The sequence below is a fragment of the Helianthus annuus genome, chromosome 5, assembly GCF_002127325.2.
Source record: "Helianthus annuus cultivar XRQ/B chromosome 5, HanXRQr2.0-SUNRISE, whole genome shotgun sequence".
Taxonomy (NCBI): Eukaryota; Viridiplantae; Streptophyta; class Magnoliopsida; order Asterales; family Asteraceae; genus Helianthus; species Helianthus annuus.
The window spans coordinates 1,375,212-1,399,739 of NC_035437.2; positions in this window are offsets into that span (position 1 = coordinate 1,375,212).

Below are 24,528 nucleotides of genomic sequence, written 5' to 3' on the forward strand. Positions count from 1 at the left end.
TCTTCATTACGAACTCTCAGCTGATGATAGCCTGATCGCAGGTCAATCTTTGAATAGTAGCTCGATCCTTGCAACTGATCGAATAGGTCGTCGATGCGCGGGAGGGGGTAACGATTCTTGATGGTAACCTTGTTCAACTCACGATAGTCGATGCACATTCGGAATGTGCCATCCTTCTTCTTGACAAAGAGTACTGGTGCTCCCCAGGGTGATGAACTAGGACGGATAAATCCTTTATCCAATAGTTCTTGTAGTTGCGTAGAGAGTTCCTTCAGCTCTGCAGGGGCTAGACGGTACGGTGCACGAGCTATGGGTGCTGCTCCGGGAGCTAGCTCGATTTGAAATTCGACCTGATGGTGGGGAGGGAGTCCAGGTAGTTCCTCAGGAAATACCTCGGGATAGTCGCGTACTACAGGAAAATCTTCAATCCTCTTTTCCTTTTCGTGGGTGTTGGTGACAAGTGCTAGGATAGCGGTGTGCCCTTTCTGCAAACACTTCTGGGCTTTCAAAAGCGAGATGATGCCTGTGACTTCTCCACCTTTGTTGCCTTTCACGATGAGGGGTTGACCAGAACGGCGAGGTATACGAACTGCTTTCTCTTGACAGAGGATCTCAGCGCGATGTTTGGATAACCAATCCATACCAATGACGACGTCGAAGCTTCCAAGTTTGACAGGGAAAAGATCGATACTAAACGTGTGGCCAGACAATTCTAGGGTGCAGTCGTGGATCATGTGCATGGCCTCGATGTTCTTACCATTAGCTATCTCGACGATGTGCTTAGAACTTAATAATGCGGGCGAGTGCTTAAGTTTCTTACTAATGCGAAGGGATACATAACTGGCATCGGCACCGGAATCAAATAACACAGAAACGTAACGATCATCAAGTAGGAACTTACCCGCCACGACGTTGGGATCGTTCCTCGCTTCTCCAGCTCCAATCACGAAAGCTCTTCCCCTCACGTTCCCAGCATTGTTGTTTTGCTCATTGTTCCCAGCTCCCTGATTGTTGTTGCGATTCTGATTCAGTTCAGGGCAATCCTTTCGCATGTGCCCTGTTGCCCCGCATTTAAAACATGCTCTGTTGTTTCCCTGCTGCTGTTGCTGTTGGGGTTGTTGCTGATTCTGCCTTGCTGGGAACTGACTTCTGCAATCCTTGGCTTCGTGCCCCATCTTGTGGCATCGCTGACACTGACCCTTGTTACATGCCCCATTGTGGTGCCTGTTACACTTGTTGCACTTAGGGTAGTTTCCCCGGTAGCCACCCTGTTGCTGAGCGCCTTTGTTGTTTTCAGTTTTCCTTTGCTGAGCTGGGGCTTGAGTAGGGTTAGCATCCTTGCCCTGATTTCCATCCCACTTTCGTTTGCCATCACTAGAACTTCCTTCCGCAGCACTGATCCTTTTGGGCAACCTGCCCTCTTCCACAGCCTGATCAGTGAGTTTGTGAGCAAGTCGAACGATCGGCTGAATGGTAGTGTGACAACCCTCACAAAACCAGGTATCCGTACGACTTAATTAATTATTAATTGTTGCCTAATTACTGTGCTTGACTGAGATTTCTGCTACTTGATTGTTGATACTTATACATGTCTGCATCATACTATAACTTTCCTGTCACTACATTACTTATTTACTGAACCTTAGTGACAAACATGATGCACAAAAGCACAGTAGCACTAAACGGATACACAGTGAACATGCTGATATAGCCAGCATCAGGCAAACACTGCCTCTAAAGGCCTGAATGAGCCAGAATTATTTTACTACACCCATAGTGTGTGTAGGGATACAAGGGTTGTATGATTACGTCTCTAGGAATAAGATATAGAGATTTGGATGTGCCTAAAACATACTTTAAGCACGGGACACAGCACTTTTATCAACACACTAGCTTCTAGCTAATTAATAAAGTGCCAAAATATGATGAATTATTCCCGACACTTTGCAGAATAAATTGTGTCGCTAAAAATATTAGTTATGACGCTTAACGGATATCTTAAGCACTTTAACGGATTACTATCCGACCGAACAACCGGACAATACCCGGAACATAAAAATATTGCCAAAATTAATATTGGTATTTTTCTGAGCCAGTTAGGGCCCCTGATTACCCTAACACCCGCTTTTAATGCACTAAAACAACTAACGAGGTTAGTACCTTAAAGTAACGCACTTAACCAAAACTGAACCGTAACTGAACGATTGAAAACGAACCGAGCACCATTACATCCTAAAGGAATCGGCCAACTAGTGGGACCCGGGGAGTACACCTTTATTATTTTATATTGGATTGCACGAGGATCGAGACGACTTTCTCTATAAATACCTCACTACCTCTCACACACACAAACACACACTTCACCTCACCACCACTCCCTCTCCCTCTCCCTCCTCTCGGCCGAGATCACCACCACCCTCACATCCGTTTTTCGGTTCAAGTCTTGACATTCCAAGGGTATACAAGTGTCGGTGGTTACGTACAACGGAGCTCGGAACAAACGGAACGCGGAGGACCTCTACCGTTTGCTATTATCCACGCAGTTTTCGACTAGTTTCTTCCCTAGCCCCGAGCTAGAGGTATAACGTTTAAAACTCATTTTTGGTCATGTCTAAAGTGGTTAAAAGGATTTTTGTCGGTTGAATGTCGGTAACCCGCTTAATGAAACTTTAAAGTCTGCTAAAACGTGAATATCGTTGGTTAAAAGCTCAAAACGCGTGTAAATGTCGTAGTACTTGAATATGTTGATTAATATGGCCTGATCTACGATGTGGTGGCTCTCATCATCGTTTAACCCGACTTTGTTCGGATCGCGTATCTTGACATACACTTGTTTCTTGTGTACAAGGGTTAAAAGGTGAAACTCCACCACACGGGAAACATGAACTTGTGTAAAAATGTTTTAACATGAAAAATAGTATTTAAAACAAGCCGATCTACGTATGTACAAGTGGTATATTCGTAGGACCGGGTGTCGAGAAAATCATGTTTTTAATAAAAATGGATAAAGTGTTAACAAATACAATTTCTATAAACTACAAGTATAGAAACACTTGTAGAATAAAAGATCCGACAAAATAACAATGTTTACAAAAATTGTCGGGAAGTTGTAAGAAGTGATTTGTTCCAAAAACGAGGTTTTTGCAAGACTAAGTTATGTTATATATAGATCCACTAAAAATAACGAGATCTACACCGGAGATTTTGTAAAAACTACAAGTTCATGAAACAACGCGGTTTTACATACTAGTCTTCTATTTTGAGTGTTGAAAATTGATTCGGTTGATTTGATAAATTGTTGAGATGATTTTGTAAAAGAAAATGATACGCTTGAAAGCGTGGCCACCTCCAGTTACAGGGGAAACTCTGGCGAAATTTTCTAAAAATCTAACACTTAGAATTATTTAACAAGTGTTAGACTACTTTGACATGTTTTCAAAAATATATTTTCGCCACAACTTTATTTATAAATAATCGGAGGTGGGATTTTCACAAAACTAAAAGTGATAAATATTTATTCGGTAAATATATTTTGTCACCTCACTGTTTATGATTATTTTGTGAAAATGTATAAATATTATTTTTAGAGTAAAAATAATATTTACTAACCTTGTCAAGCCCGAAATAATACAAACGCCTTCACGGCAAACATATAAGTTACAACGGTAATTTCTATTACCACCTAATCACCAAAACGTAACTTACGCTTTATTCGGAAGTGTTCATAAGCACGTATATTGTCAATATATTATTTTGGGAAGATATTATAAGAAAAAGGAAATACATTATTTTTGAGAAAAATAAATATATTTTGGAATAAGAAATAAAATATATTAAGTGGGACTTAATAAAATGATATAAATACACATGTATTTAAATCCCCCATCCTTGGGAAGGAGAATGCGTATCAAATATATACACGGAACGGTTGCCTAACTGTTTCCAATGATGTAAACTATGAAGCTAAAGCACGGCCATCCGTCTAATAGAATTAGCACATGTAGGTCGTTGCACAGCATTTGGATATTGGATTGCTTGATTTTGTGACGCGCTCACTGTGAGTTCATGTCCCCATTTTCTCTTAACTGTTTTCAGTTTTATAAACTGCGGGGGTGAAATACATGTTACAATGATTATGGATATGTGATACATGGTATGATTAGCATAAGGAGGGTTATTACTTAGATCATGTGAGTGGGTAGGCAGAAACTTGAGGCCATTAATCCTCGTTGAGGACCGAGGGACAGGAGCGGTAGATCTATCTGGGTGTAGCGAGCCCAGCCTCAGGTCCAGCATAACGGACCTCGGGGTGACTTAGTGCCCGACGCATAAATCCGCTAGGTTTGAGTCATCCCTACTTGCACTTCACACATATCAGTGGACTTGCAACCCATTGGTGATCTCTTTTATTTCCTTATTTGCTACATACCAGGGTTTTTGATAAAGATAAAGGTTTATTTACTCATTTTCGCATGAACTCGCTCAACATTATTGTTGATTTTTCAACTTACATGTATTTCAGGGAATTAAGGATCTGGCACGGTTTAGCAGGATTTTCCGCTGCATTTAGATTCAGAGTCATCCGGGGTTCAAGGCTCATGGCTCTTTCCTGGACAAGCCATGGCCCCTGAACCATGATTATTTTGTTTGCATTATGGTAGTAGTTGTACTGTTTAAGACAAGTAATGGTTGTTGGGTGTTTACCCATTTAGACAATGTTTGACAATTTTATTTTCAATGGATGACTTTGCATGATTTTAAATTCATATAGCTTGTTATGGTTAAGCTATGGTATTAAGAAGTCACACCAAATTAACCACGCTTCCGCAAAGCCAGGGTGTGACAGCTTGGTATCAGAGCTCTGATCATAGCGAACTAGGGTTCATTTTGAGTCTAGACTATGATCACTAGGGCTCTCACGAAAATGTTTTTCTGCATACCACTTAAGTCCAGATCCAAAACTTTTTATAAACAAATGTTGAGCATATTTTATTATTTTAGGCTCAGTCTGGGAGGCTGAGGCTCGGTCTGGGAGGTCGAGGCTCGATCCAATCGATCGAGGTAGTTGTCTAGTGGGACTAGGGAGTCAGTCTGGGAGGCTGGGAAATGTTTGTCTAGTGGGACTAGGGAGTCAGTCTGGGAGGCTGAGAAAAGTTGGCTAGTGGGACTAGGAAGAACAGTCTGGGAGGCTGGGAGGCTAGTGGGACTAGGAGGAATATGTGATTATTATGTGGTAACTTGTGTGATTACCTGATTTACTGATATTTGTACATACTTGTGATTGTATTACAGACTCATGGATACCTCAGATACAGGAGATTCGGACACTACTGGACCCCGACCCATGGAGTCAGACGAGAGTATGTCATCAGAGCACGAGGTGCACACCTCGGATTATACCAGTACAGACGACGACGACTTTCAGCCATTCGCACTACCTGACGGCGTCGATGAGCCCATCGTTGGTGGTCCTGCTGCGGATCTTCCTCTCGCTGTGATTCCCGCCCCGATTCCTCTTGCATCCTACCCAGCTTATGAGCTTATGCTTGATGCCGAGGCTGGTGACGATATTGATCTTTTCGATGATGAGCTATACGAGGACGAGGATCCTGACCCAGCTCTTTTGCCCGCTGGCGGTCTTTTGATGATCGCCGGTGCTCCTGCCGGAGACTCGCCTGTTCATTCTCCAGCTCCAGACTCCTTTGAGTCTGTGGCATCTGCTCCATCACATGTGGCGAGCACGCAGCTTTTCGTTCATGACTCGGATCCTGACCAGGCGTCATCTGCCGCCCCTATGCCGAGCTTTGTTTTTGAGCATGACGATATCGAGGATTCTGACCCTGTATTTCCTCCTGGATTCGATCCAGACCGTGATATTGAGTTCGTTCATATGGACCAGCCTGTAGAGGACCCCGTTGACCCTGCCGACCCTTTTGATCCTATCGATCCGGACTTTGACTTCGATATGGCGTTTGACGATCCCGAGCCTGCAGTAGCTCCAGAGCAGGCCGCTGCTTTCGATCCCGCACATGAGCATGGTTTGGCACATGCTGATGTTCCTGTTGATCCTATTTTGGCGGGTCAGCCACTTGGCGATGTTCCTGTTGATGATATTCCTTTGTTAGATGCTGACCATGTTGTTGATCCTCTTGTTGACCCTCTGATCGCTGACATTCCAGTTGACCCTCATGTCGATCATATTGATCCTGTTGTTGCTCACGTTGATCCTGTTGTTGCTCACGTTGATCCTGTTTTAGCTCCTGTTGATCCCTTACCTATTGAGCCCGAGCATGCTCTGTTTGCAGAGCACATGGATCCCCCTGACGAGGAGGCTCAGCACGGTTGGATACCGGCTGACGAGGATGTTCCGCCGCTTCCTCCTCACCGTATGGATGCTCACCATCCTGAGTTCTCGTTTCAGATTCCTTCTGTCATACCTCCAGCGGGGCCTGGAGAGGGCTCTTCCGCCCATCCATTTGGCCATGTATCGATGCCCATGCCTGTTATGCCTCAGATATCTCCTGTTTCAGCATCCACTTCATCTTTTCCTGTTATGCCTTTTGGCACTGCCAGCGAGCCTTCTTTCTGGTCTTCGCTACCCGTTATGCCACCCGTTGATCCACCTCATATGGGGCATACCCTAGAGGACCTATTGATGTCATTTGTTTTTCAGCATGATTCCCATTCTCAGCGTTTGCAGGAGCTCGAGAGAGCTCAGTTGTCTTTTGGTCCATATCTTGGTCCGTCATCCTCATCTGCTCAGCCTTTTCGATCTTTTCCTCCTGACATTGTTGCTCGACTTTCGATCCTAGAGCAGCAGATTGCATCCGTGATCCGCACCCAGCAGGCCTTGGAGGAGGATTGGCTTTGTCACACCCCCAAAATCCACCTGCGGAGTATCACCGCTTGGGAGCGTGACTGACCAGGATCAAGCCACCAATCATATTGAACATGCATTTAATATTAAATAAAGTAAATGAAAACCATCCATTCAATACAAAAGGTGTTCAAACATTAAATCGTTTCAAAAGTGTTGCGGAAGCATAGTAAATAAACCAGTATCAATAGTTTTAAGTATCACAATAGTAAAGCGGAAAAGCCACGATCCTTGTCCACAACGACCCGCTTCTCCAGTGCAAGCTCCAAGTATCTAGCGATCTGCAAGGCATGTAACAGAATGATCAACAAACTAGTTGAGCGAGTTCACATAAAGGAAATGCGTAATAGTAAGTTCATTTGTAATAGGTGGCTCTACTGGGCCGTTTGTATGTTTTCCTGTGGTGGTGTTCCACGTTTTCCTGTGGTGGTGTTCCACGTTTTCCTGTGGTGGTGTTCCACGTTTTCCTGTGGTGGTGTTCCACGTTTTCCTGTGGTGGTGTTCCACGTTTTCCTGTGGTGGTGTTCCACGTTTTCCTGTGGTGGTGTTCCACGTTTTCCTGTGGTGGTGTTCCACGTTTTCCTGTGGTGGTGTTCCACGTTTTCCTGTGGTGGTGTTCCACGTTTTCCTGTGGTGGTGTTCCACGTTTTCCTAACCACTAGACTACTCGTAGCTATAGGTATCCTTCACAACCGAGGATAGTGATGTGGTAGTCTAGTCATAGTGTCAATAGAGTATCTAACCAACCTTTCAATCCCATTCCCAACACCCCGGGAACCCCATGCCTTGGTAAGAGTGTGAACTCACCTTGGTTTGCTCGGTATGCTAAATAAGTACACACGCTCACAGTTAATCAATCACGTCCTATTGTATACACGTATAGCAAATCAGTTCATGGTCGGAATATTACGCATGCAATTAATTGTTCACACAGCAGTCAGTTTGCATATCAGCACAACACGTAGTATTACACAAACATGTTCATCACCAAGCATGGCATGTCAATTAATTCAACATATGTTCAATTGTTCAAGACATTATGCAAAACCCTAACATCTTTCGATTCATACTTCATAATTCATCCTTCGACAGTCCATTATCTTTCGGACCGAAGGTTATCCTTCGGACCATGTTATCTCTCGGTCCAACTATCTGTCGATCAGACTATGGTTCGGTCAATCATAACAATGGTTCGACCAAAGCTATCCTTCGGTCAACATGACATCCTAACAGTCTCAACACAAATCATCGATCAAACAGGCTGAATTCAAGTTGTTTCTCAAGAACCCTAATGAACACAATCCTATTTACATACAATCAGTTTAACCTTGAAACACATCAAGTTTACACTAATCAATATCAATGTGTGAATCCATGGAGTAACAATCCAATCAACATAACTATCATTCAACACGTATATACCGACCGATTACAATTTTGATCAATCCGATTAACCTATATCCGATGTCTATACCAACCACATATTGCGAGACAATTGGTAAATAATGAATCACACACACAACCGATTAAATCAGGTTATCATCATACAACGATCCGACCGGTTAAGCACATTCATATATGGTAAATCAAACACATAATCACCAAACCGATATGGATACTAACCGGGGTAGAAGACAAAGAATTGATCAGCAAGGTCTCCGTAAGGGTTGTGATTGCCGTCACAAATTAAGAGTGTTCTAGGGTTTTACTGAAAAACTGCCGACTATGCATGTTTTCGTATTTAAACATACTATGGAAGTGGGCCAAGCCCATGAAGGAACTGGGCCGAAACATATCGAAGGATATGTTTCGTGATCCTTCGGGCCAAACCATGTCGAAGGATGTGCTTCGTGTTCGAACCATGTTGTCGAAGGATATGTTTCGAGGTCTTCGGATCCTTCGAACTAAGTTAATAATATTATAATAATAACAATTCTAATATTTATTTTCTATCACCACAAATAGTAACATGTAGGCAAAACGACAATATATTTCATTAACACACAACTCGTATAATTCAAGTCCACAATCCAACAACTAAACAGTCTAAGTCAAAGTCAACGCGCATTAAATGCGAAAGTGAAAGTCAAAAACTCGAGTTGTCACATTATCCCCAACTTAAAAGAAATTTCGTCCCGAAATTTGGTACGCACTTACTGAGGAAGCTAGGTATCGTTCACTGGTTTTCCTGGGGTGTCACATCATCCCCCCGTTGATTTGGAATTTCGTCCCGAAATTCAGTAGTAGTAGCTTCAGCCTCAGAAGTGGATGCATTGGTTTCGAATAACTGGGGATACTTTTCTTGCATCTGATCTTCGCGTTCCCAGGTATACTCTGGACCACGCTGGGAGTTCCAACGAACTCGGACAAGAGGGATTCTCTTGTGTTTGAGGACCTTAACATCCCGGTCCGTGATTTCAACTGGTTCCTCGACGAACTGCAACCGCTCGTCGATAGTGAGTTCCTTAAAAGGAACTATAAGGGTCTCATCTGACAGGCACTTCTTCAGATTTGACACGTGAAATACATTGTGAACTGCACCGAGTTCAGTTGGTAGGTTCAGTCTGTAGGCTACTGGGCCTATTCCTTCAGTGATTTCAAATGGTCCAACATACCGTGGATTGAGTTTGCCTCGTTTACTAAATCGAACCACACCCTTCCAGGGTGAGACTTTCAATAAAACCCGGTCCCCGACCTGAAATTCCAAGGCTTGCTACGCTTGCCCGCGTAGGCTTTCTGACGGTCGCGTGCTGCCGTCATGCGTTGTCGTATCTGTGCAATCTTTTCTATAGCGTCCACTAAAATCTCTGGACCCGTAATTCGACTATCCCCCACCTCTGCCCAACAGAGAGGTGACCGGCATTTACGTCCGTAGAATGCCTCGAATGGAGCGGCTTGAATGCTGGTGTGATAACTGTTATTGTACGAAAACTCCACTAAAGGGAGGTGCTTTTCCCAGCCGTTGCCGAAATCAATAACACACGCTCGAAGCATGTCTTGAATAGTTCGCTCAGACTGCCCATCCGTCTGAGGGTGATATGCTGTGCTCATGTCTAAACGTGAGCCAAACGCTTTGTGCATCGCATGCCGTAGTTCTGACGTGAATCGTGCATCCCGATCCGAAATAATAGAAATGGGCACCCCGTGCCTCGAAACAACTTCCTTGAGGTAGATATCTGCGAGAGTGGAGAACTTATCCGTTTCCTTAATAGCCAGGAAGTGTGCAGACTTGGTGAGTCGATCCACGATCACCCATATTGTGTCGTTCCCACGCTGAGATCTCGGTAGGCCTGTAACAAAGTCCATGGAAATTTCTTCCCATTTCCACTGTGGTATCGTAGGCTGTTGAAGTAGGCCAGCTGGTTTCTGATATTCGACCTTGACTCTCGCACAGGTCAAGCATTTTCCAACGTACGTAGCAATGTGGGCCTTCATACTAGGCCACCAATATGTAGTGCTGATGTCGTGGTACATTTTATCCGACCCTGGATGTACCGAGTAGCGAGACTTGTGTGCTTCGTCCATTACGAGTTCGCGTAAACCGCCATAGAGAGGGACCCAAATCCGGCCCGTGACATAGTAGGCGCCGTCCGCCTTTTGTTCCATTTGTTGTCGTGAGCCGCGTAAGGCTTCAGCCTTGACGTTTTCGGGCTTCAGGGCTTCTGTCTGAGCAGCTCGTATCTGAGCAGGAAGGCTAGACTGAATCGTAAGCTGTAGCGCTCGCACGCGCCGTGGTAAAGTGTCCTTTCGACTAAGGGCATCCGCCACAACATTGGCTTTGCCTGGATGATACTTGATAGCGCATTCGTAATCGTTAAGTAACTCGACCCATCGTCGTTGACGCATATTCAAATCCTTCTGCTTAAGGATATGCTCGAGACTCCTGTGATCGGTGTAAATCGTGCACCTGGTACCGTACAGGTAGTGTCGCCATATCTTAAGCGCGAAAACAACAGCTCCCAGCTCTAAATCGTGCGTCGTGTAGTTGCGCTCGTGAACCTTGAGTTGACGAGAGGCGTAAGCGATAACCTTGTCGCGCTGCATTAACACACATCCCAGTCCCCGAATGGATGCATCACTATAAACCACGAAGTCGTCTGTGCCCTCTGGCAATGAGAGGATAGGTGCATTGCAAAGTCTATCCTTTAGGTGCTGAAAAGCAGTCTCCTGGGGCTCTCCCCAGCGATAGGTAACACCCTTCTGTGTCAGTAGCGTAAGTGGTTGCGCGATCTTTGAAAAGTCTCTAATAAACCGTCTGTAGTAACCTGCCAGACCCAAGAATTGACGTATTTCTGTCGGTGTACGCGGTGCAGGCCAGTTTCGGATCGAATCTACCTTGGATGGATCGACATGTATCCCATCCTTGTTCACTACGTGGCCTAAGAAGTGGACTTCACGAAGCCAGAAGTCGCATTTAGAAAGCTTGGCGTACAACTGTTCCTTCCGAAGGAGTTCCAAAATAAGACGAAGATGCTGCTCGTGCTCCTCCTGACTCTTGGAGTAGATCAGAATGTCGTTGATGGAGTCAAGAACATTTTGTCTAGGTAGGGTTTGCACACTCTGTTCGTAATGTCCATAAATACGGCGGGTGTGTTCAATAATATCAAACCATTTATCACATCAATCATAAAATATAGTAGTTGAAATAATTCATAAAACCCAAAACATTTGATGTTCAAACCAAACTTTGTTCGAATAGCGGAAACATAATAATGAAAAACCCCAAAAAGAAGTCATAAGTTCAATTAGCGTTCATTGCGTCTCCTCCTCCTAACATGAAAACTCGACCTCTTGCCTCGTTGCCATTGTTATTGTTGTTTCCCCCGTTGTTGTCGTTGTTCCCGTTGCCCTGGTTATTGTTGTGGTTCTGATTCTGGTTCAACTGAGGACAATCGCGTTTGTAGTGTCCTTCTGCCCCACACTGGAAACATCCCCGGTTTCCACGCTGTGGTTGCTGCTGCTGGTTCTGTGGAGCTGGCGGTGGGAGTTGCTGGTTCTGATTTGCAGGCCGTGGACTCCTACAGTCTTTGGCCTCATGACCCATCTTGAGGCATCTTTGACAACGAACCTTATTACACTGGCCACTGTGATGTTTGTTGCAGGTGTTACACTTTGGAAGGTTTCCTCGATACCCTCCTTGTTTATGGCTGCTAGAGGAGTGCTGACTTGGACTCTGGTAGCTGTCCGTCTTTCGCTGCTGAGACTGCGCCTGCACTGAAGCTGACCCCTTGCTAGAATCCCCCTCCCATTTTCTTTTACTTTCACTGGGAGTAGTAAGTGTAGTAGAAGCAGTAGCGGTAGCAGTAGCACTGATACGCTTTGGCAGTTTGTTCTGATCCACTGCCTGATCGGTGATGCGATGAGCGAGACGCTGGATCTCCTGAATGTTGTTGAGGTTAGCCGAGGTAACGTGGCTCTGAATCTCTGGTACAAGCCCCTTGAGATACAACTCAATGCGCTTGTATGGTGGGTCTACCATGGTTGGACATAGCACAGCCAACTCGTTCGACCTCTTGGTGTAAGCTTCAATCTCTGAACCCACCATCTTCAAGTTGTACAACTCATCCTCCAACTTGTGAATGTCTTCTCTAGTGCAGTATTCCCTCTTGATCAGTTCTTTGAATTCATTCCAGGGTGTGGCGTTAGCAGCCGCCAACCCTAAGATCTGCACTTGTGCGTTCCACCAAGTGAGCGCAATCCCTTCAAGTGTGCCAGTGGCGAACTTCACCCTGCGAGCCTCAGGGCATTCACACATTTCAAAAACCGACTCAAGCTTTTCAAACCAGTGGAGGAGTCCAACTGCCCCCTCCGTGCCGCTGAACGAGCTAGGACGACAGTCCATGAAATTCTTGAATGTGCACCCAGGTTGTTGCTGAGCGGGTTGACCTGCTTGGGCGGCTGCAACTGCCGCAGCAACGAGAGCCTCTAGCTGGGCTTGAGTCATGGTAATTCGTGCGGCCATTGATCTTCACATCAAAGGCAACATAAGTGAGAAAGGTTCGCGAATAGTGCGATGACAGAAGAGTGTAAGCACATAAGTATTCTCATGCAATAACAAGTTGTGAGCAAGTAATGTAAGCATACTATGAGCAAAGTTCTATGCAAATTCTAGCATGTAGGCAATAAACATAAACCTTATTACCTAGGAAGTTGAGTCTTGCACGTGGAGCGAAGCGTCGTTGTGGATCGTTGAGAGCACTGTTCGGGTTATAGTCTGGTTTTAATAAAAGCGTTTTCCCATATTAAAACCAAGTTCTCTATAACCAATGGCTCTGATACCAATCTGTCACACCCCCAAAATCCACCTGCGGAGTATCACCGCTTGGGAGCGTGACTGACCAGGATCAAGCCACCAATCATATTGAACATGCATTTAATATTAAATAAAGTAAATGAAAACCATCCATTCAATACAAAAGGTGTTCAAACATTAAATCGTTTCAAAAGTGTTGCGGAAGCATAGTAAATAAACCAGTATCAATAGTTTTAAGTATCACAATAGTAAAGCGGAAAAGCCACGATCCTTGTCCACAACGACCCGCTTCTCCAGTGCAAGCTCCAAGTATCTAGCGATCTGCAAGGCATGTAACAGAATGATCAACAAACTAGTTGAGCGAGTTCACATAAAGGAAATGCGTAATAGTAAGTTCATTTGTAATAGGTGGCTCTACTGGGCCGTTTGTATGTTTTCCTGTGGTGGTGTTCCACGTTTTCCTGTGGTGGTGTTCCACGTTTTCCTGTGGTGGTGTTCCACGTTTTCCTGTGGTGGTGTTCCACGTTTTCCTGTGGTGGTGTTCCACGTTTTCCTGTGGTGGTGTTCCACGTTTTCCTGTGGTGGTGTTCCACGTTTTCCTGTGGTGGTGTTCCACGTTTTCCTGTGGTGGTGTTCCACGTTTTCCTGTGGTGGTGTTCCACGTTTTCCTGTGGTGGTGTTCCACGTTTTCCTAACCACTAGACTACTCGTAGCTATAGGTATCCTTCACAACCGAGGATAGTGATGTGGTAGTCTAGTCATAGTGTCAATAGAGTATCTAACCAACCTTTCAATCCCATTCCCAACACCCCGGGAACCCCATGCCTTGGTAAGAGTGTGAACTCACCTTGGTTTGCTCGGTATGCTAAATAAGTACACACGCTCACAGTTAATCAATCACGTCCTATTGTATACACGTATAGCAAATCAGTTCATGGTCGGAATATTACGCATGCAATTAATTGTTCACACAGCAGTCAGTTTGCATATCAGCACAACACGTAGTATTACACAAACATGTTCATCACCAAGCATGGCATGTCAATTAATTCAACATATGTTCAATTGTTCAAGACATTATGCAAAACCCTAACATCTTTCGATTCATACTTCATAATTCATCCTTCGACAGTCCATTATCTTTCGGACCGAAGGTTATCCTTCGGACCATGTTATCTCTCGGTCCAACTATCTGTCGATCAGACTATGGTTCGGTCAATCATAACAATGGTTCGACCAAAGCTATCCTTCGGTCAACATGACATCCTAACAGTCTCAACACAAATCATCGATCAAACAGGCTGAATTCAAGTTGTTTCTCAAGAACCCTAATGAACACAATCCTATTTACATACAATCAGTTTAACCTTGAAACACATCAAGTTTACACTAATCAATATCAATGTGTGAATCCATGGAGTAACAATCCAATCAACATAACTATCATTCAACACGTATATACCGACCGATTACAATTTTGATCAATCCGATTAACCTATATCCGATGTCTATACCAACCACATATTGCGAGACAATTGGTAAATAATGAATCACACACACAACCGATTAAATCAGGTTATCATCATACAACGATCCGACCGGTTAAGCACATTCATATATGGTAAATCAAACACATAATCACCAAACCGATATGGATACTAACCGGGGTAGAAGACAAAGAATTGATCAGCAAGGTCTCCGTAAGGGTTGTGATTGCCGTCACAAATTAAGAGTGTTCTAGGGTTTTACTGAAAAACTGCCGACTATGCATGTTTTCGTATTTAAACATACTATGGAAGTGGGCCAAGCCCATGAAGGAACTGGGCCGAAACATATCGAAGGATATGTTTCGTGATCCTTCGGGCCAAACCATGTCGAAGGATGTGCTTCGTGTTCGAACCATGTTGTCGAAGGATATGTTTCGAGGTCTTCGGATCCTTCGAACTAAGTTAATAATATTATAATAATAACAATTCTAATATTTATTTTCTATCACCACAAATAGTAACATGTAGGCAAAACGACAATATATTTCATTAACACACAACTCGTATAATTCAAGTCCACAATCCAACAACTAAACAGTCTAAGTCAAAGTCAACGCGCATTAAATGCGAAAGTGAAAGTCAAAAACTCGAGTTGTCACAGGCTTCTCTTTCGCCGCCTACATTATCCTCCACCACCACCACCATTCTAGAGATCATCGACGTTACCAGGGTAGACACCGGTGAGACAGCCGCGATTGTTATGCACAGCTTTTGAAGACCATTTGACCACACAGATTTTTGTTGATACATGTGATGTATTGTTTGTATGTAACACTGATATGATGTATTTTGTACAGGGGTGATGTAACCCCTATGTGATTGATGGATGTACTAACACGCTTACTATGCTTATGGTCTTGATATATATGCAATCGCCGCATTCTCATCATATCTGATTTACTTGATTGATTATTTTTATATTTGGACATGGGATGTTGGACATGGGATGTTGTGTGCGATATATTGATAACATGAGATGTTATATGCTATTACTATTACTATATACGTATGATTTCTATGGCCTAATCGACGTACGCATCTTTAGAAAATGGCACCAAGACGTCAACCGCAGCCGATGCCCACGACTCAAGAAGAACTGCAAGGAATCATTGCTGCCGCGATTGCTCAGTATGCTGCATCGCAGGGAGGACCCAGCTGGAGTAGCTCCAACGGCAATGGCAACCAGAATCCCACTCATGGTAACCCTAAGTCTTTACGACGTACCATGGTCTAATCGGATTCCTGTAACAATTGCTAATACAGTTCCTATGTTGAAACGAATGTGCAGGGTGCACCTTCAAGCAGTTTCTGGACTGTAAGCCCACAAACTTCGACGGCACGGGCGGTGCTGTTGCCTTCGTTCGTTGGGCAGAAAAGACTGATTCCACCATCCGTATGAGCAAATGTGCGATCGACCAGCAGGTCACTTACATTTCAGGGCTGTTTCTAGATGGAGCCCTATCTTGGTGGAACCTTCAAGTGCAAACTCTAGGCGAAGCCGCCGCCTACGCCCTGTCTTGGGCCGAATTGAAAGAGCTTATGCGGAAGAAGTACTGCTCTCGCGCGGAGATTCAAAAGCTTGAAACTGAGTTTTGGCACTTAAAGATGGAAGGGTCGAAGATAGCGGAATATGTTCAGAGATTCCACGATCTGTCTCACGTGGTACCTTATATGGTAACACCCGAGTTTAAAAGAGTTGAGCGCTTCATCTGGGGATTGGCTCCTCAGATAATCAGTATGGTGACTTCTTCCAAGCCCGCAACCATCACAGAAGCCATTGATCTCAGTGTGGCTCTTACTGAAGAAGCGATTCGGTTAAACAAGTTCGATGAGATTGAACCCAAGAAAAAGGAGACTCATGTGGAGTCATCTAGTGGTAATAAGCGGAAGTTTTCAAATTTCAAGCAAAGCACCGGGACGGTGGTCAAGAAGGGAGAAGCGAATGCACCAGCTCAAGATTCAGTTGGTGATAAAAAGAAGAGCAGGGGATACATGGGTGCACAGCCCAAGTGCAACTCATGTCAAAAACATCATTCTGGTCGCTGCAGTCTAAGGGTTTGTGAGTCTTGTGGGAAGACTGGACATACGAGAGATTTCTGTTGAGCTAATGCTGGCCGGGGAGGCCAAGGAGGAAATGGGAATAGAAACAACCGTGGTGGTAATGGGAACCGCCCACAAGGAAATCAGGGAAGAGATGGAAACCGTGCTAACCAAGCAGGAACCGTGAACCGAAACCAGGGAAACCACCAAGCTGGAAACAATGGTGGAAACGGGCAGAGGCCCGGATGTTTTAACTGTGGAGATCAAGGGCACTTCAAAAGGAACTGCCCGGAATTGACCCAAGCTCGTGGAAGAGTTTTCAACATGGAGGCCAGGGAGGCGCGCCAGGATCCCAATGTCGTTACTGGTACGTTCCCTGTAAACCAACGCTATGCGTCTGTTTTGTTTGATACTGGTGCCGATTATAGCTTCGTATCGCTAGAATCTAAGAACATGCTTGGTTTAGCCGCTAGTAAGTTAGATATTCCTTATTCAATCGAGTTAGCTAATGGGAAGTTAGTAGAAGCCAATGAAGTGATTAGAGGTTGCGTAATCGAGTTAGGAGAGCGTGAGTTTGCTCTCGATCTACTACCAGTCCAGTTAGGAAGCTTCGACGTGGTAGTAGGGATGGATTGGTTAGCAAGTAACAAGGCGGAGATTGTTTGTCACGAGAAGATTATCCGTATTTCGACCGACGATGGTGAGACCATTGTTGTTCATGGAGAGAAGCGTGAGACGCCGTTGCGGATTATCAGCTGTCTGAAAGCAAGGAAGTGTCTGAAGAAAGGATGTGTTGCTTTCCTAGCACACATCGTGGATAAAAAGGCTGCTGAGCCGAAGATCGAAGACATCCCTGTCGTAAGGGAATATCCGGAAGTCTTTCCTGAAGACTTGCCTGGCTTGCCGCCTCAGAGGCAAGTGGAATTTCGCATCGACTTAGTTCCAGGCGCCGCGCCTGTGGCTAAGGCACCTTATAGACTTGCCCCGTCTGAGATGCAAGAGCTATCAACACAACTTCAAGAGTTGTTGGATAAGGGTTTTATTCGACCAAGCTTCTCGCCTTGGGGAGCTCCAGTTTTGTTTGTCAAGAAGAAGGATGGTAGTTTCCGTATGTGCATTGACTACAGAGAATTGAACAAGCTGACGATCAAGAATAGGTATCCTTTGCCAAGGATTGATGATCTGTTCGACCAACTTCAAGGTTCAAGTTTCTACTCAAAGATCGATCTTCGATCTGGATACCATCAGCTCCGGATACAGGAAGAAAGTATTCCGAAGACAGCCTTCAGAACTCGATATGGGCACTACGAGTTCCTTGTCATGCCGTTTGGTTTAACAAACGCACCTGCAGTGTTCATGGATTTGATGAACCGAGTTTGTAAGCCGTACCTGGATAAGTTCGTGATTGTGTTCATCGACGACATCTTGATCTACTCAAAGACGAAGGCAGAACACGAGCAACACCTCAGAGCTATCTTAGAGCTACTGAAGAAGGAGCAGTTGTATGCCAAATTCTCTAAGTGTGAGTTTTGGCTGAGAGACGTGCAATTCCTTGGGCACGTGGTAAATGAAAGTGGAATTCATGTGGATCCAACCAAGATCGAGGCGATCAAGAATTGGGAAGCGCCAAAGACGCCAACCGAGATCCGGCAATTCTTGGGTTTGGCTGGTTATTATCGAAGATTTATTGAGAATTTTTCAAAGATCGCTCAGCCGTTGACGCTCCTCACGCAAAAGGATAAAAAGTTTGATTGGGGAATCAAACAGGATGAAGCATTTCAGTTGTTGAAGGATAAGCTTTGCAACGCGCCAATCTTAGCTCTACCGGAAGGTACCGACGATTTTGTGGTATACTGCGACGCTTCGCGTCAAGGATTGGGTTGTGTGTTGATGCAACGTCAAAAGGTTATCGCCTACGCATCACGCCAGCTGAAAGTGCACGAAAAGAACTATACCACGCACGATTTGGAGCTAGGCGCAGTGGTTTTTGCTTTGAAGATTTGGAGACACTACCTTTACGGTACAAAGTGTACGATCTTTACAGATCACAAAAGCCTCCAGCATATATTCAACCAGAAGGAGTTGAATATGAGGCAAAGGCGATGGGTTGAGTTGCTGAACGATTACGACTGCGAGATCAAGTATCATCCAGGGAAGGCGAATGTGGTCGCCGATGCCCTAAGTCGCAAGGAGAGAATCAAGCCCATAAGGGTTAGGGCTATGGAAATGATTATCCAAACCGATCTTTCCTCACGCATTCGAGCAGCGCAAAAAGAAGCTCTCAAGGAGGGAAACCTTGAGAAAGAATATCTCCGTGGGATGGAGAAGATATTGGTTCCAAACAAGGAAGGAACGTTATGTTTTGAGAAAAGGATTTGGGTTCCTTTGTTTGGTGATTTAAGAGAAGTTATTTTTGATGAAGCTCACAAGTCACGGTACTCTATCCACCCGGGGGCGGATAAGATGTACCAAGATCTTAAGGATTATTATTGGTGGCCTAGGATGAAAGGCGATGTTGCTATTTATGTGAGCCAATGTTTGACTTGCGCTAAGGTTAAGGCGGAATACCAGAAGCCTTCGGGACTTCTGCAGCAACCAAAAATTCCCCAATGGAAGTGGGAAGAAATATCCATGGATTTTGTTACAAAATTGCCAAGAACGCCTAAGGGCCATGACACTATCTGGGTGATAGTGGATCGCTTGACGAAATCAGCACATTTCTTGCCTATCCGTGAAAAGGATCATACAAGCAAATTGGCTGAAATTTACATGAGAGAAATTGTCACTCGCCATGGAGTACCTCTCTCGATTATTTCTGATAGAGATGGAAGGTTCGTATCAAGGATATGGCAATCCTTCCAGGAAGCTTTTGGCTCGAAGCTGAATATGAGCACCGCTTTTCACCCGCAGACCGACGGCCAAAGTGAACGGACGATTCAGACATTGGAAGACATGCTGAGAGCATGTGTGATGGATTTAGGCGGTAGCTGGGATAAGCATTTACCCCTGGTTGAGTTTTCATACAACAACAGCTACCACTCCAGTATTGGTGCCGCGCCATTCGAAGCTTTATATGGGCGCAAGTGCAGGTCGCCGCTCTGTTGGTCTGACGCAGGTGATAGACAATTGGTAGGTCCCGATGTAGTTCAGGAAACTACGGATAAGATCGCGCAAATCCGAGATCGCATTAGCGCGGCTCGCGATCGCCAGAAGACCTACGCTGATCTGAAGAGGAAACCTCAAGGGTTTGAGGTTGGGGATATGGTTTTGTTGAAAGTATCACCCTGGAAGGGTGTAGCACGCTTTGGGAAGCGTGGGAAGCTGAATCCACGCTACATTGGTCCATTTAAGGTTTTGAAGAAAATTGGAACAGTAGCATACAAGTTGGATCTACCTGCCGAGCTGAATAACGTTCACGATACATTTCATGTATCCAATCTAAAGAGGAGTCCAACTCAAGTTAACGTTGCCATTCCTACCGACGAGATTCATATTGATGACACGCTCCACTTCGTTGAAGAACCTGTTGAGGTCACAGATTGGAAAGTTAACAAGACCCGCCGGAGCAGTGTCAAGCTCGTCAAAGTTCGCTGGAATGCTAGACATGGTCCTGAATTCACCTGGGAGCGTGAAGACCGAATGAAAGAGAAATACCCCCACCTGTTTCCTAAGAACCCTGCTTCTTCAAGCAGAACCTAAATTTCGGGACGAAATTTATTTAACGGGGGGAGAATGTGACAACCCTCACAAAACCAGGTATCCGTACGACTTAATTAATTATTAATTGTTGCCTAATTACTGTGCTTGACTGAGATTTCTGCTACTTGATTGTTGATACTTATACATGTCTGCATCATACTATAACTTTCCTGTCACTACATTACTTATTTACTGAACCTTAGTGACAAACATGATGCACAAAAGCACAGTAGCACTAAACGGATACACAGTGAACATGCTGATATAGCCAGCATCAGGCAAACACTGCCTCTAAAGGCCTGAATGAGCCAGAATTATTTTACTACACCCATAGTGTGTGTAGGGATACAAGGGTTGTATGATTACGTCTCTAGGAATAAGATATAGAGATTTGGATGTGCCTAAAACATACTTTAAGCACGGGACACAGCACTTTTATCAACACACTAGCTTCTAGCTAATTAATAAAGTGCCAAAATATGATGAATTATTCCCGACACTTTGCAGAATAAATTGTGTCGCTAAAAATATTAGTTATGACGCTTAACGGATATCTTAAGCACTTTAACGGATTACTATCCGACCGAACAACCGGACAATACCCGGAACATAAAAATATTGCCAAAATTAATATTGGTATTTTTCTGAGCCAGTTAGGGCCCCTGATTACCCTAACACCCGCTTTTAATGCACTAAAACAACTAACGAGGTTAGTACCTTAAAGTAACGCACTTAACCAAAACTGAACCGTAACTGAACGATTGAAAACGAACCGAGCACCATTACATCCTAAAGGAATCGGCCAACTAGTGGGACCCGGGGAGTACACCTTTATTATTTTATATTGGATTGCACGAGGATCGAGACGACTTTCTCTATAAATACCTCACTACCTCTCACACACACAAACACACACTTCACCTCACCACCACTCCCTCTCCCTCTCCCTCCTCTCGGCCGAGATCACCACCACCCTCACATCCGTTTTTCGGTTCAAGTCTTGACATTCCAAGGGTATACAAGTGTCGGTGGTTACGTACAACGGAGCTCGGAACAAACGGAACGCGGAGGACCTCTACCGTTTGCTATTATCCACGCAGTTTTCGACTAGTTTCTTCCCTAGCCCCGAGCTAGAGGTATAACGTTTAAAACTCATTTTTGGTCATGTCTAAAGTGGTTAAAAGGATTTTTGTCGGTTGAATGTCGGTAACCCGCTTAATGAAACTTTAAAGTCTGCTAAAACGTGAATATCGTTGGTTAAAAGCTCAAAACGCGTGTAAATGTCGTAGTACTTGAATATGTTGATTAATATGGCCTGATCTACGATGTGGTGGCTCTCATCATCGTTTAACCCGACTTTGTTCGGATCGCGTATCTTGACATACACTTGTTTCTTGTGTACAAGGGTTAAAAGGTGAAACTCCACCACACGGGAAACATGAACTTGTGTAAAAATGTTTTAACATGAAAAATAGTATTTAAAACAAGCCGATCTACGTATGTACAAGTGGTATATTCGTAGGACCGGGTGTCGAGAAAATCATGTTTTTAATAAAAATGGATAAAGTGTTAACAAATACAATTTCTATAAACTACAAGTATAGAAACACTTGTAGAATAAAAGATCCGACAAAATAACAATGTTTACAAAAATTGTCGGGAAGTTGTAAGAAGTGATTTGTTCCAAAAACGAGGTTTTTGCAAGACTAAGTTATGTTATATATAGATCCACTAAAAATAACGAGATCTACACCGGAGATTTTGTAAAAACTACAAGTTCATGAAACAACGCGGTTTTACATACTAGTCTTCTATTTTGAGTGTTGAAAATTGATTCGGTTGATTTGATAAATTGTTGAGATGATTTTGTAAAAGAAAATGATACGCTTGAAAGCGTGGCCACCTCCAGTTACAGGGGAAACTCTGGCGAAATTTTCTAAAAATCTAACACTTAGAATTATTTAACAAGTGTTAGACTACTTTGACATGTTTTCAAAAATATATTTTCGCCACAACTTTATTTATAAATAATCGGAGGTGGGATTTTCACAAAACTAAAAGTGATAAATATTTATTCGGTAAATATATTTTGTCACCTCACTGTTTATGATTATTTTGTGAAAATGTATAAATATTATTTTTAGAGTAAAAATAATATTTACTAACCTTGTCAAGCCCGAAATAATACAAACGCCTTCACGGCAAACATATAAGTTACAACGGTAATTTCTATTACCACCTAATCACCAAAACGTAACTTACGCTTTATTCGGAAGTGTTCATAAGCACGTATATTGTCAATATATTATTTTGGGAAGATATTATAAGAAAAAGGAAATACATTATTTTTGAGAAAAATAAATATATTTTGGAATAAGAAATAAAATATATTAAGTGGGACTTAATAAAATGATATAAATACACATGTATTTAAATCCCCCATCCTTGGGAAGGAGAATGCGTATCAAATATATACACGGAACGGTTGCCTAACTGTTTCCAATGATGTAAACTATGAAGCTAAAGCACGGCCATCCGTCTAATAGAATTAGCACATGTAGGTCGTTGCACAGCATTTGGATATTGGATTGCTTGATTTTGTGACGCGCTCACTGTGAGTTCATGTCCCCCTTTTCTCTTAACTGTTTTCAGTTTTATAAACTGCGGGGGTGAAATACATGTTACAATGATTATGGATATGTGATACATGGTATGATTAGCATAAGGAGGGTTATTACTTAGATCATGTGAGTGGGTAGGCAGAAACTTGAGGCCATTAATCCTCGTTGAGGACCGAGGGACAGGAGCGGTAGATCTATCTGGGTGTAGCGAGCCCAGCCTCAGGTCCAGCATAACGGACCTCGGGGTGACTTAGTGCCCGACGCATAAATCCGCTAGGTTTGAGTCATCCCTACTTGCACTTCACACATATCAGTGGACTTGCAACCCATTGGTGATCTCTTTTATTTCCTTATTTGCTACATACCAGGGTTTTTGATAAAGATAAAGGTTTATTTACTCATTTTCGCATGAACTCGCTCAACATTATTGTTGATTTTTCAACTTACATGTATTTCAGGGAATTAAGGATCTGGCACGGTTTAGCAGGATTTTCCGCTGCATTTAGATTCAGAGTCATCCGGGGTTCAAGGCTCATGGCTCTTTCCTGGACAAGCCATGGCCCCTGAACCATGATTATTTTGTTTGCATTATGGTAGTAGTTGTACTGTTTAAGACAAGTAATGGTTGTTGGGTGTTTACCCATTTAGACAATGTTTGACAATTTTATTTTCAATGGATGACTTTGCATGATTTTAAATTCATATAGCTTGTTATGGTTAAGCTATGGTATTAAGAAGTCACACCAAATTAACCACGCTTCCGCAAAGCCAGGGTGTGACAGGTAGTGTGGTTGGCTGAAGTTACATGGCTTCGAATTTCTGGAGCCAGACCCTTGATGTACAGTTCGATTCTTCGATACATAGGTCGAGACATGTTTGGACAAAGAGCAGCATAGTCGTTGGACAGCTTAGTGTAGGTCTCAATCTCAGACCCAACCATCTTGAGTTCATAGTACTCATTTTCCAGCTTGTGGATGTCATCCCTGTGACAGTACTCTTCCTTGATCATATCCTTGAAATCTTCCCACGCAGTAGCGTTTGCAGTCTCCAAACCAAGCATTTGAATTTGCGCTTTCCACCATGAAAGTGCGCTTCCCTCTAGAGTACCAGTAGCAAACTTCACCCAATTAGCAGGGGGACACTCGCAGACAGCGAAAACAGCTTCGACCTTCTCGATCCAGTGCAGGAGTCCTATGGCACCCTCAGTGCCACTGAACGGAAGAGGCTTGCAGTCCATGAAGGTCTTGAAGGTACAGACACGTGGTTGCACAGGTGCAGGCTGACCTGTTGTGAGGAGCGAAATAGGTTTAGAGGCGGAAAGACGATGTGGCGGTAGGATCTAAACATCCTAAAACATCGAGTTTACCTATAGGGTGAGCTGCGAAAGCTGCAGCCACAGTGTTGAGCAGGTTAGCGAATTGAGCCTGAGTCATGTTGACGTTTCCTCGTCCGCGTCCACTCATTGTCTTCATAACCAGAAAACATAGTATG